The sequence below is a fragment of the Colletotrichum spaethianum genome (genome assembly GCF_022836535.1).
Source record: "Colletotrichum spaethianum MAFF 239500 DNA, contig03, whole genome shotgun sequence".
In the NCBI taxonomy this organism is placed as follows: Eukaryota; Fungi; Ascomycota; class Sordariomycetes; order Glomerellales; family Glomerellaceae; genus Colletotrichum; species Colletotrichum spaethianum.
In genome coordinates, this window is record NW_026054773.1 from 19,829 (window position 1) to 34,548 (window position 14,720).

Below are 14,720 nucleotides of genomic sequence, written 5' to 3' on the forward strand. Positions count from 1 at the left end.
AGCGTTTCTAAAAGAAGATTAAATTAATTCTTTATACTATGATAATAATTTAACCTAACATTATATTCATATACACCTTGCTTTCACGTTTCCTAATAAACCCTTTACTTATTTACTAACAAGTAACAAACCAAGTTATTAGATACTTATATTACACTTAATACCTAGTAATCTACTTTAATACCTCAAAAGGTATATAAACACTACTAATTACAAATAATACTTTATTCACAAATAATAACAAGACATAAAAATCATCCTAAGAATATATTATCTTACTCTTTAAAAGTTTAATCTAGTAAAAGACTACTTAGCAAAATACTATTACAACATTAACAACTAAGGCTAAGCTCCTTAGCCTTAAGCATATTATAAAAAAAACTATTACTCTTAAATATCTTTTCTAAAACATATAACTTAAGCTTAGTAACATATAAAAGATTAATTATAATAATAATTAAACTATTTACCTTATTATAAGCAAAAGTAACTAAATTTTAACCTACTTATAGTATATTAATATTTAAAATATATAGCTTTAATAAGAATATAGTAAATATTTATTTAATATTATATATATACTAATAGATAATATACTAACAGATAGTTTTACTAAGAACCTTACTAGAGCAAAATTTAAGTACTTTAAAACGCTTTTTAACTTATAAGATATATAAATAAAGATTATATATACTAAAAAAGAGGTATTAGTAGAAGAAGAATACCTATAAGCTATTTAAAATTACTATTTATAGCCTATAAGCCTTTACTTCTAGTAAAAGCCTAAGAAAGAAGTTTTTTTAATACTATTAACCCTTTAGAAGTACTATATACTAGTTTATAAGGAGCTAATATACAAGTATAATTAATATAAGTATTAATTAACTAATAAGGCTATTAATTATAGCCTAAATAACGTTTACTTAACCCTTGTTTATAATAGTAATAGTTATACTAAAAGTAAGACTACTAAATAAAGCTAAACTAACTAGTGTATTCCTACTAAGTAGTACTAGTACTACTTTACTACACTTTTATATACTATACTAAACATCCCTTTAAGAAAAAGTCTACTTAAACGTAATATAGCTTTATAATATACTAGTTGTTTAGCTAAGGACCTATAAGAATAGTTAAAATTAAATAAATAAATATTATATATAAAAATATATACTTAGAGTTATATTATTATGTTTTATAACTAAAAACTCTTAGGCTAAATAGTAGAGCTTAGAACCCTTAATAATTATAATATAAAGGGTCTTATTAAGCGTATAGCGCTAGTACTTAAAGGTCTAGCTATTGCTTACTAGTATATATTAACCTAAAAAATCGCTATATAGTACGCTCTAAATACACTATAGGTACTTAAAGTCTCTTTAGAGAATAAGCTCTAGGGTCTTAGCGTATACCTTTTTCTCCTTCTCCTTATTCTCCTCCTCCTCCTCTACCTCCTCCCCTAGTACAAACCTAAAAGCAATTATCTTTATTTAATAGAATTAGTAAAAAGTTTAAGTTAAATAAGAAGAGTATAACGTACTAGCTAGCTACTAATTATAAAAGGCCCTTAGGACTACATTAAAGTAGGCTTAAGCGCTAAGAAAGGGAGGTAACTCTGAATTATCCTTATCCTTACTTGTAGTACTTATAGGGAAGTTAGCTGGAAGAGGAGGCTATAAGCTATCCTCTTTAGTGTTAACTTCTCTGCTACTATAGCCTTTAGCAGAAGAAGTCTACTCTTACACGTTAGTACTACTTGAGATATAAAGGACCTAAATAAAAGATAGATGTATAGGAGGAGAAGAGACTATAGGCTAGTTACCAGGGGAATTAAAAGAGCTACTGTTTTTCCTATTACTCTTATACGCTTTGTTACACTTCTTAAGTTAAGCTATATACGCTATAGTAGTATAAGTATATATAATAGCCTTCTTATTAAACTTTAAAGGTATTTATTTTTAAATATTAATATTATATAAAAAGCTTAAAATATAAGTAAATGTATATATATATAGTAAAAATAAAAGTATCTTAGATATATAGTTATTATTATTATAGATAAAGAAAAAAGAAAAAAGAAGGCTTTTTTACTAAGCTAAAAAAAAGTAATATTATTAAAAAAAACAAGTACTTAACTTAATAATTAATTAGTTAATTAAAAGCTATTAATCTAATTAAATTATTTAAAGGTAATAAGAAGGAAAAGAGTAGTTTTTTTATTATTAATAACTAGATATAGTATTATATAACTATTTCTTTTATATTTATTGCTTAAAAAGTAAGTATTTATATTTTTATTTATTTTTTTAAGGTAATTCTTTTATATATAGCTATTATTAGATATATAATAGTTAGAATCCGTTAATCTGCCTAGGGGAGTATATTGTAATACCTTTACGCGTATTACATAGCCTTGTAAGATTTACGCTAGGCCTAGATTAACTATTAGTCTAGTCTCTTTGTACAGATTCACTACGTAGAATACGTATTTATTTGTTTTAAACAAGGTAATCCTGTACATAGAAATCTAAGCTGTTTTCCTTATGTCTTTTTCACCCTAAGTAGTAACTTTATAATAATAAATTAATATAGTTTTTTATATACTTAATTTAAGGTTAAAATAAAGCATATTAAGCGCTAAAACTAAATTACTTTTAATTAAATAGTGTACTATATTTATAAGTAAAGAAAAATAAAGAGAAAGATAGGTTGTATAAAATTCTAGGAAAGTAGCCTACTAGCTTATATAGCCTACTTACTTATAAACTACGTTATATTTATATTATTTTTTTAATTCTTTTACTATATAACGCCTTTAATAGACTAAAATAGTTAATATTAAGAGGCTAGAGCTTATATAATAAATAAGAAGGTATATAAAAAATAATAATATTATATTCTTTATAATAATTATTAAACTTAGTAGACTTATAGCTATTATAGCTATTAAAGATTAAAAGCTACTTAATACCTTTTATATAAGACTTTATATACTTTTTAAAATACTATAACTAATTTAAACTAATCTTATTTATAGTCTATTTATTTTTACTAAAGTAAATACATAATTAAAGTAAAAATTAACTATTAGTATACTATAAGAAGAAGTAATATTTACCTTTAATAATAATATATAAAGGTAGTACTTAGCTATCTATATATATACCTTAAATAACAGAAACCTATTTATAATTAGTAATGTTAAAATAATAGTACTAGCTGGTTATATAACACACACAACTCAGGGACATACATTATAGTAAAGAGTATAGACTAAATATTTAGCTCTTAGTTAACTATTAAAAAAATTAAAAGTATATTTATACTAAACTAACTTAGAGATATACAAGATTATATATCTTATATATAAAAGCTAAGTCTTATAGTTAGAAAGATAATCACAGAAAATACATCTTTAGTTTACTTTAACTTTAACCTAAGTACAATTATACAAATAAGTTCTCTTAGAAAAAGAGAATCTATTTAATACTAATCAGTAGTTATTTAGTAATCTATATAATTACTTTATGTAATTACAGATTAGTAAAAGTAAAGAGATAAGACTTAGGCTTTATAGCTAGGCTACTAGGTAGTCTTGTACTTTATACAAGGCAAGAAATCCTTAGGGATACCTAAGGGGTTACGCTAGAAAGTCTCTTATACTAAAAAGCCTTAATCTTACCTATTATTATCTACTAAGCTAAACTAGGTAAATAAAATAAAAATAACTTTTACTTTATTATTATATAAGACAAATTCCTATTATTACCTACTAAACTAAACCAAACAAGAATCTTTATTATACTATATATAAAGTATAAAGTATATACTATAATACTAAATAAACTAATTTTAATATTATATAATATAAAATAACTACTAAATATAATATAGCTTTTTAAGAGAATCTAAAAGACAATTATTAAAGCTAATATAATAATATTAATAAATACTTACTAATATATAAAGAAATAAGTGTAAAAAGTAAAGTCTTACTATATACGTAAAAGAAGATTATAAATCCTAAACGTTAAAGAAATCTAGTTAATATTATATAAGTATTATCTAAAGAAGAGATAACTATATATATTACGTATATTAACATAGAAATGCTTTATCTTAAGTAATCAAAAGAAAACCTAATAATATTACTATATAAAGATTTTAATAAATAGTCTACTTTCTAATAAAAAAAGGTTTATTATGCATTTAGAGCAAAGTTTATATAACTTATTAAGCTAAAAGGATTCTAATTACTACTAATAAGAAATATGAATTAATAGCTAATTAAATTTATTAAGGAGATTAAGAGGAAGTTTAATAAGTAAGAAGAATAGCTTTCTACTTATATAACACTTATACTAAGTTATATAATTATAATAACTTAAATACTTATTTAAAACCTTAAATTAACTTTACCTTAAAACATAGCTAAACTAATAATAGAGCTAATTAAACCTTTGTATAATACACAGACAACTTAAACATTAATTATATAAGAGCAGTTATAATTAGCTTCAAGAAATATACCTTCTAGAACAAGATTCACATAAAAGGTTAAGAGTTTTCTATAAATCCAAGGTCATATAACACCTTTACATTAAGGAGACAGCATTTATAACCTACTACCAAAATAAATAGTCTAGAATAGATTATATAAGCTAACTATAATCTTAATCTTCTAGAAGAAATAGAGAAAGGATAGGAATTATATAGGTAAGCTATATAATATCTTATATAATAAGGTAAAAGTCTTTATTAGTTTTTATTAACGCCTTAAGATCACTAAAGACTAATACTATATAGTATTTCCTAATATCTTAGCTAATTATATAAAAGAGTTTTATCTCTATTATATTAAACTAACAAGGAAATAAAATAAAATATATAATATGTTAGAAATACATTTTAATATTAATATTAACTATACTCTCTATTAAATAGATTAAATAAGTCTATCCTTTATATAAGTTAAATAAAATAATCTAGATAAGAATCTAATAGATGTATTAGAGATACTCTTAGACAAGATACCTCTTATATAGTAGGTACTTAGCCTAGGTTTTTAGGGGGAGATTATGCTTTGTATGTAAGTCACCTAAGCGTATAGAGGTGTACTAGAGCTAAAAACTACTCTAAGTAATCTTAAAGCATATTATATATATAAGCAATTCTTTTCTAGCCTAAGAGTATTACTATAAGTCGCTTTAGATAAAAAGTCTATATTACATAATATTAACTTTATAGATAGAAGATACTCTAATAACAAGAGTTACCTATAACTATTATATAATAGACTATTAGATAACAAAGGATCTTCTTAATAACCTTAGAAAGGTTAACTTTTATTATAACCTAGGTTTAATTATATAATATTTAAGAAAAAATGTTTTATGTATAAGAAGAAGGGTTATTAGTCTATAAATTATTTAAATAAAGAATATAATTATATAAAAGACTAATACCTTTAGGTATATAGTATACTTAAATAAGAATTATAAAGAGATTTTATCTTATATCTTCTTAACTTTAAAAAAGAAAACTTAGTAGATAAATTATGTAATAAAAAGAGAGATTTTATAGGAAATAAAGAGATATTAGCTTTCCTAATATCTTTTTTATTCTTCTATTATATAACAAGAAAAGATATCTTTTTATTACTAAAAACGTTAAAGGCCTATTAATTCTTATTGTATAATCCTTATATCTTATTGTACTAAGAGGAACTATAGGATATAAGAGTAGTGAAGTTCTCTACTATAGAAAAACCTTAAGTCCTTATATACCTATAAGAGAACCCTTATACAATAATATCCTAGGGACCAGGATTAGTAAACATATAATTTAAGGCAAATAACTTAATCACATTAGTTAGTACTATAAAAATAGAGAATCAGCTTAGAAAAGTTATGTATTATATCCTTAATACTTCTACTCTATTCCTATTTTCATTATATAATATAAACAAGTTAGGTATATATTTTAATAACGTTAATAATATGATTATATAGCAGGATAGAAAACTTATCCTAGTTATACAGAAATAGGGTTACTTATTCTTTAACCTTAGTTACACAGAGGCCAATATGTTCTTTACAAAAGGACAACTCCAAAGGCTTCACAGACGATTTAGACATCCTTATATAGACTATCTTTATCACCTCTTAAAAAAGGCTAAGTATTATAATATTAACATTAATATTCTAGAAAAAGTCTAGAAGTTTTACTATTATTATTAATTACATAACTTAGCACTAAAGAGGTTTAAGTTTACACTTAAAAACAAAAGCTACTTTAACTATAAGATAATTATAAATATTATATAACTAAGAGATAAGAACGCTTTACATATTATTAACACAGAGATAAGCTTCTAAGGAGCTATCTTCTTAAAGTCCTTATCTATATAAGATACATAGAATACACTTTATAAGTGCTAAATCAGTATATATATTAGTCTACTAGACTATATTATACATAACCTAGGTATAAACTTTATATCAGCAGAATTCAGGAACTATATTAATATTATAGGTATATTATATAAAAAAATGCTAGTAAAAGCCTACTAGGTAATAAACAAGATAAAAAGAGCTTATGCTCCTCTAAGGTATATATATAATATCTTATATACTAAGCTTAAGCATAACACAGACAAGGAAACCATTCTCTAGATAGCTATAAAGGCATTAAATAATATAGCTGGTCTATATAGTATTATACCTACACTACTTATCTTTAGTATATATCTAAGGATTAATAAGAACTTACCTTTATTACCTAAAATCACTTAAAGAGCAGAAATAATCTAAAAGGTAATAAAAATGCTTTAAAGTATTTGTATAGAAGTAAAGATCAATCATATAATCAACACCAAAAATAACCCTAACCTCTAGAGTATACTATTACTACTAATTTAAAGTAAGGTTCTAGTATAAAGAAAAAATAAGAGATAAATTAGACTATATAAAGTCTAGGCTATAAAAAGCTATATAGTAATAGTTAAGATAGTTAATAGTCTTATATAGTTTTATATAATATATATTAAACTATATTATTAAGATATAGTATAGTTAGATTTAGATATTATATAACCTATTTCTTAGAAATAGCTAAACAAGAGAAGAAGACTAAAGAAAAGCTAAAGAAGAGCTATATAATAATCACTATATACTAATTAGGCATTTCTATCTTAGAAAAAAAAAGACTATAAAGAGTTAATAGAAAAGTTATAGCTTAATAATATGATTATAATACTAGGTGCTTTATATAAAAAGTTAAATTAAATAAAAATAAATAACTTTATTAATTAAAGAGTCTTTACCTTTATACTATATAATCTAAAAGAGTATAATTACCTTTATATCTATAAGACATAAATAGTATAAGAGATTAAGAACTTATTATTTAAGCTATATAAGAAGTTAAGACTTATTATATAAGAGTATAGGGACTAAGAAAAAGAAGAACTCTTAACTTAGGTATTTACTATCTAATAGATAAGCTAAAGGCTTATACTTATAATTAGACCTACCCTTATATAAGACTATAAATATAAAAGAGAACTTAGAGACATAACCTAGGTATATATATAATTAGACAATTATCTAACTAGGACAATTATTACATAACTACCCAAGGAGTTAAAAGACAAATACTCTAAGAACACACTTCTTTATATCTTAAAACCACTATATAGCTTAACAGAATTAGGCCTATACTAGTACAAAACCTATTCTAAGTATTACAAGAAAGATCTAAAGATAATAGAGTTAATATATAATCTATACTTACTATATATAACAAAAGGACTAGATACCTTTAGGATTATAGCTATATAGATAGATAATACACTTAGCTTTACTACACCTGTTTTCTCCTAGAGAAAAGAAGAAAAGCTAAGAAGAAAAGGACTTTATGTAAAACCAAAGACTACTTTATTACCTAATAGTGAAATTAACTTTAATAAGGGAAAGATTTAATTACACAATAACTATATTACTTTTACTTAAAAAGGCTAAGTAAAGTACCTGAAACTTATTAATCCTAATACATATAATATATATTAGTAGTATATTTCCTAAAGGGTAAAAGGAGTATACTTTATATTTATCTATTAACTAGAAGTATTATATAACCTGTTAACTATAGCCTAAACTAAGGAACCTAATAAGAAGAATATTAAAGCTTTAAATATATAACTTTAATAATAAATTAATAACTTTATATAAGGTCTTATATATATTTCTCTTAATCTTTATTATATAAAGATATATATCTTTATAAATAAATTATTTATAAATAACTTAGATCTATTATTATAACTTAGATTTATTATTATACTAGCTAAAGAAATAGCTTATATAATAATAGACTTTTAGATTAAAAGAAATATTATATACTAGAGTTTAATAAAGTGTAAAAGAGTCATATAAAACATGCTTGTAAGCGAGTTATACGGGATAACCACAGGATTTAATAGTAAAATATCCCTTAGTATAACACTTACTAAGATCCTTTATATATTATAACTCCTAAGGATTCTAATTATTATTTGTTTAGACTTATAATCTCTATATAAGTACCTTATATAACTAAGTATAATAAATAAAAAGAGGCTTATAATTAATATTATAAGTCTATATAAGTTATATAAAAAGAAAAAGATCTTAGAAGTAAGATAGATTAATAGGAAAAATAACTTTGTTAACGCTTTTACTAAGAAATTACTAAACTTAGTACTTAGACAATTAATTATAATAAATATATTAAGGATTTAAATTAAGGTATATATTAAAAGATTAAAAAAAAACACTTAATAATTAATTTATATAACTTTACTATTATATATTATTAACTATCTAAAAACAAAGTATAACCTTAAAAAAGTATCTAATATACTTAACTACTACTAATTCTAATCTTAATATTAAATTATACTTCTACTATATCTATAACCTTCTTAAATTACCATATTATATAATCTATTTAATTATTATATAAGATTTTAAAGAAAAGAAGTTATATAATTACTCCTTATTAATAACTATAAGGCTAGTAGAAGTACTAAGAAAGTAACTACTTTTATTAATGTTTTTACTAAGCTTACTACTAGGTATATAAGGCTTATAAGTATTAGTAATGTTAAGAGCCTTATAGTTACTAAGGCTACTATTATTATTATTATTATTATTACCTAAGTTATTAGACAAATCAATATCTTAACTATAGTAAGTGTAGTAAGCGCTATACGACTACTAGATATACTTAGTATAGACGTTACCCTAAAAGGTAAGAATGTAGGTGCACTAGTGGAAGCGCAGAGAGTTAATAGTCACGTATTTATTACCACAGGTAATAGCTATATAACTATAAGTCTAAACCAAGACTATAAAGAAGTAGCTTTAGTAGTAGATAATACTAGTAATAAACTACTAGATAGAAGTATTACTAGTAATATAGATCTTGATATTACGTAATAGTATATTAATAATAAGACGCTCCTTATTCTATAGTTAAGGTTAATATATAAAGATAAAATAAAAATAAAAGTAATATATATTAATAGCTAAAGCTAATAAAAGAGCATAATTATTAGTGTTATTAGTTAAAAGATAAAGCTAATAACTACTAGACGTATTAGTATATATACTAATATTACTAAAGATTAAACTACTAATAGTAGTAAAAGATATAATAGATTAATTATATAAAGTACTTGTTGAATGGATTCTCTCTTCCTGAGAGAACCCGTTTGTACGATTGTACTTGGGTTAAAGTTAGGGTGAACCAAAGATGTATTTTCCGTGATTATCTTCCTAACTACAAGACTTGGCTTTCGTACACGAGATATATGATCTCGTATGTCCCTGAGTCAGTTCGGCATGAATATACTTTTGATCCCCTCAATGGTTAACCGAGAGCCGAATATCCAGTCTGTGCCCTCTGCCATGATGTGTGTCCCTGAGTCGTGCGTGTTGTACAACCAGCTGGTGCTGTTATTCCAACAGTACTACTAATAAATTAATAAAAGGAAACATATAAAAGGAAATCTTATATATAAGTAATTATTATTAGAGTTAATTAAAAAAAAAAGAAAAATTATTATTAATTAATTATATAAGAAAATAATATATATAAAAAATAAAAAATAAAAGAAAAGAGGAAAAAAAATAAAAATAAAAAGGGTTTTAAATACCTAAAGTTATTATATAAAGGAAAGAAAATATATTAATAGTAGAAGTAGAAGTAAAGTTAATAAAAAAAGAGAGAACTTTATTAACATATGACTTACCTACTTAACCAAGTAAAAAGAAAATAAATAATTATTTAAAGTTTTAATATTAATAATTTATTATATAACATAAGTAGCTTAACCTATAGGGTTATACAATAAGGTTATTAATGTTATAATTAGTATAACCTAATTAAACACTATAAGGAGTTATATAGTTATAAAAGAAAAAGTTATAAGTATTAGAATAATAGTACTAGCTAGTTATATAATATATATAACTTAGGGATATATATTATAGCAGAGGGTATAGATTAGATATTCGGCTCTCAGTTAACTATTAAGGGGATCAAAAGTATATTCATACTGAACTAACTTAGGGATATATAAGATCATATATCTTGTATATAAAAGCTAAGTCTTATAGTTAGGAAAATAATCACAGAAAATACATCTTTGGTTCACCCTAACTTTAACCCAAGTATGATCGTACAAACGGGTTCTCTTAGGAAGAGAGAATCTATTTAATAACTAAGCTACTTTATATAAGGCCTTTTATAGTAATTAGAGGTTATAATAACCTTTATATATAATAGTATTCTTCTTAAGAAGCTTATCTTATTAAAATTATAGATATTATTATTATAGATTCTATACTTTATAATTATGTTTTATATAAGGGTAAACTAGGCTTATATAATTATAGGATCCTTAGCTAATACCTTCTAATAGTTAATTTTATATTAAAAACACATCTTTAGTTATAGTTAGCGTTATACGAAGTTTTTTGCCTATTAAGGTCTAACACATATCGCGTTACATTTATTAAGGAGGTAATTAGCTATATCTTATACGTTATTAAATCGTAATAAAAATCCTTAATCGATTAGGTTAATAACTCATTTAAGAATCACTATTTATTCTAGCTTAGTTATCTTTATTGATTTTATATAAGTCTTATAGTATAGTAATTATTTAGCGTATTAGTATTAAAGTGTTATTCTTAGGACATTATAGATAAAGGCTACTTTTTATATAGATAGTTTTAGGTCTTTTTTAATAGCTTTAATTACAAGAATAATATAACTTTTGTTCAAAGAAGAACTTATTATTATATATAGAGGAATATTAATATAAAATTAAAGTTTAAGGAGAAAAAAGAAAGTAGGCCACTTACTATAATAAGCTACTTACTATATATGTATGTTATAGAATATATAGAATAGAATTCATTAAATACTATATCTAAGATAATATTACTAATATTATAAAAAGTTTAACTTAGATAAAGGTTTAGAATAACAATAAAGGTAATATTATTAACTATATTAACTATTTTTAGCGTTAATAAGTTACTAAAGAGTTTAGTAAACTAAGAAATTATAGTAAAAAGGACCTTTATAATAAGCTAAAGCTTATACTAAATAGTTATAATAAAAGACTTTAATAAGAAGTATTTAATAAGCCTAATTAGACTAAGGAGAATACACCTGAATTCTTTAACACTTTTCCTAGGACTTTTAAGCCTATTAAAAAGATACCTTTTTTAGTACCTTAAGATAATAATCTTACTAGTCTCTTGTTACGGTCAGATATCCGACAGTGGTGGTTTCTGCTAATAGGCAGCTGAGGTCGATACTCGATAACAGTAAGGTAAGCCGTGTTAGTAATCTTGCTGGTCTGTTCGTGTCTGGTGATCAGTCAGGCACGTCTAGGCGTAGGTAGCTTGTAGCTTCACAACAGAGGGATAATCTAAGAGTCACTATGAGAGAGTGAATCACGAAGTTGATTGCTGAAGAGCTATGGAAGGTTTCTATCTTCTTGGAATGAATGTCCTTATATCTAAACTTGCTTTCCTGGATCATTCCCGTTGCTCATGATCCTGGGTGAGGGATCAGTCTTGCTGGTTAATGATCCTGGGTGAGGGATCAGTCTTGCTGGTTAATGATCCTGGCTGGGGGATCATATGGGATCACCAGTGATCCTACTGATCCATCACGTGACCTTCCCTAGTTCTTCCGATCCGAACCCGGCCCGTGCCGTAGGCCTGCATACTTGAATCGTCTGGCTGCCCTGCTGGTTGCTTCAGGGGTTCACCTCAGGCTGCACTAGTCACCAACCGGATTTGGGTCGTAACATCTCTTTGGTTTAACATACCTCTCCTTAGATACTAGTACGCTACAGGACCAGCTAGGCTTCTCTACTACACTAGCCTTAGAAGGTAATATAGTAAAATTATCTCTTAAGCCTAATTAGGCTTAAGATATAGATAATAAAAAGAAGGTTAGTAATACTAAGTCTAAGGCTACTATAAAACCTATACTTTTATATTACCTCTTTAACCTTAAGTAATTATTTAATATAACTTTTATTATATATATAAAGACTAAAAGATAATGAAATACTTATAAAAAAGCCTTATTTAATATATAAGAGTAGTACTATAAGCTAAAAGAGTATAAAATTAAGTCTATTATTAACTATATTAAGAATAAATATATTAGTATATTTAAAAACCTTTATAAGATAATAGTAGTATAATAGTACTTTTAGTAGCTATTTTTATAACCTATAATTACACTTAAATAAGAGGGTTATAAGTAGTATAATTAAGGATAAGAGTAGAATACTAAGTTTAAGGAGAAGTATCTTAAGGCTAAGAGAGAGGTAAATTATAACTAGGTAAGTAGCTTAAGATACTTTTTTTGTTATTACTAAGAGAATATTATAGGTCTAATTAAAGAAAATATAATAATAAGAACTAGTTTTTACTTTTATATATTATTTACTTTTATACTTTTATACTTTTTTTTTAATATATTATTAAAAAAGAAAATTAAGGAATAATTAAAAAAGGGTAAGGTTTTATGTTTTCTATTTTTCCTTTTATTAGCTTATAAATATAATTATAGGCCTAATTAAGTATAACTAAGTAGAACTCTTTTAAGTATAAAAAGGGATTCTAGTTATATACTATTATAAAAAGAGGAATATCTAAAGAGAAAAAAAGAAAGGTATAAAAAAGAGAAATAAGCTTAATATCTTTAGATAAGCACTTAGATAAATATAAACAAATTTATTATTTTAATATTAAGATAAGATATATAATAAGTAACTATTATTTTATTTTTTTTAGGCTTAATTAGACCTCTAAGGTCTAAGAGGGTATCTTTTTCCTTAAGAGATTATAATATATATATATATACTACTTAATAATAAAATCAAATCTAAATAGACTATAAGATATAAAGAATACACTTTTTCTAGTTTACTTATAGCCTTGATTAGGCTAAAGAGGACCTAGAAAAAGTAGTATCTTATAGTCTAGGCGTTAAGGTAGTTACCTAGGGTAATCAGTTACTCTAAGTGTACTTGTAACAATACTAGGACCTTAGTGTTTAGTGTGGTTTATGTGTTAACTACTTACTTACTAGCTTCTTTTATCTTACGTAGTTTTAATAACTAATAAGATTACTATTAAGTAGTTATTAAAGGTCTTTTTGCTATAGACTACCCCTTAGCTTAATTAAGCTAAACTATTAATTTTAGATAAGTATAGGAGCTATATAACAATAGAATTTATATAGTAATACTATATTAATAACATTTATTTATTATTTTTACTATTATATACCTCTTATATTCTTTAACTATTAGATCTATTAGTCTTTAATTTAGTTAAATTAGCTTATTATAAAAAGCTTTAACTTAATATATCTATATAGTAAGTTACTACTTATAGTAAGTTATTACCTTTCTTTTACTCTTTTACCTTTTATATAAGTTAATTTAGCTATAATATATAAAATTAATTAAAACTACTTATTACCCTTTTTCTTATTATTATCTTAAACTACTTTATATATTTATATATTATATCTAGGCTTTCTATAATTACTATATCGTTATATATATAGTTTAATACCTTCTATATAACCCTTCTTCTAAGGGTTATTTTCTCCTCTAGTATTAATACTACCCTTTTCTATTTATAGTACCTTTGCTTTAGTAGTATTAAGTAACCCTCTAAGATATAGTTAGGTCTTTTTAGCTTTTTAGTGTTTACTTAATATTTTTATTACTATATAATACTTTTTTTTTTTAGCTTTAGTAAAAGTAAACTTATATATTAACTTATTAAAACTTTTAGCTTAGAAGTTAATAATCTTATATATTACTATTAGTAAACTACTTTAATACTACTAGATCCTTTTTTTAAAAGAACTAGTACTTTATATACTATTTAGTACTATAGTTAATGTCTTAAGGTCTTAAGAGTCTTAGCTACTTAGCTATAAGCTAAATAGTGTTAGTATCTTTGGCTTAAAGTCTAAGTAGAAAATAACTACTTTAAGGTTAAAAGGTATAAGGCTTATGTATTAAAAATTAGCTTATATATTATTTTTACTTATTAAAATAAAAAATATTACTTTAAAAGTAAAAAAAAATTATTTTTTATAATATATAAAATCTATATTTATATTAT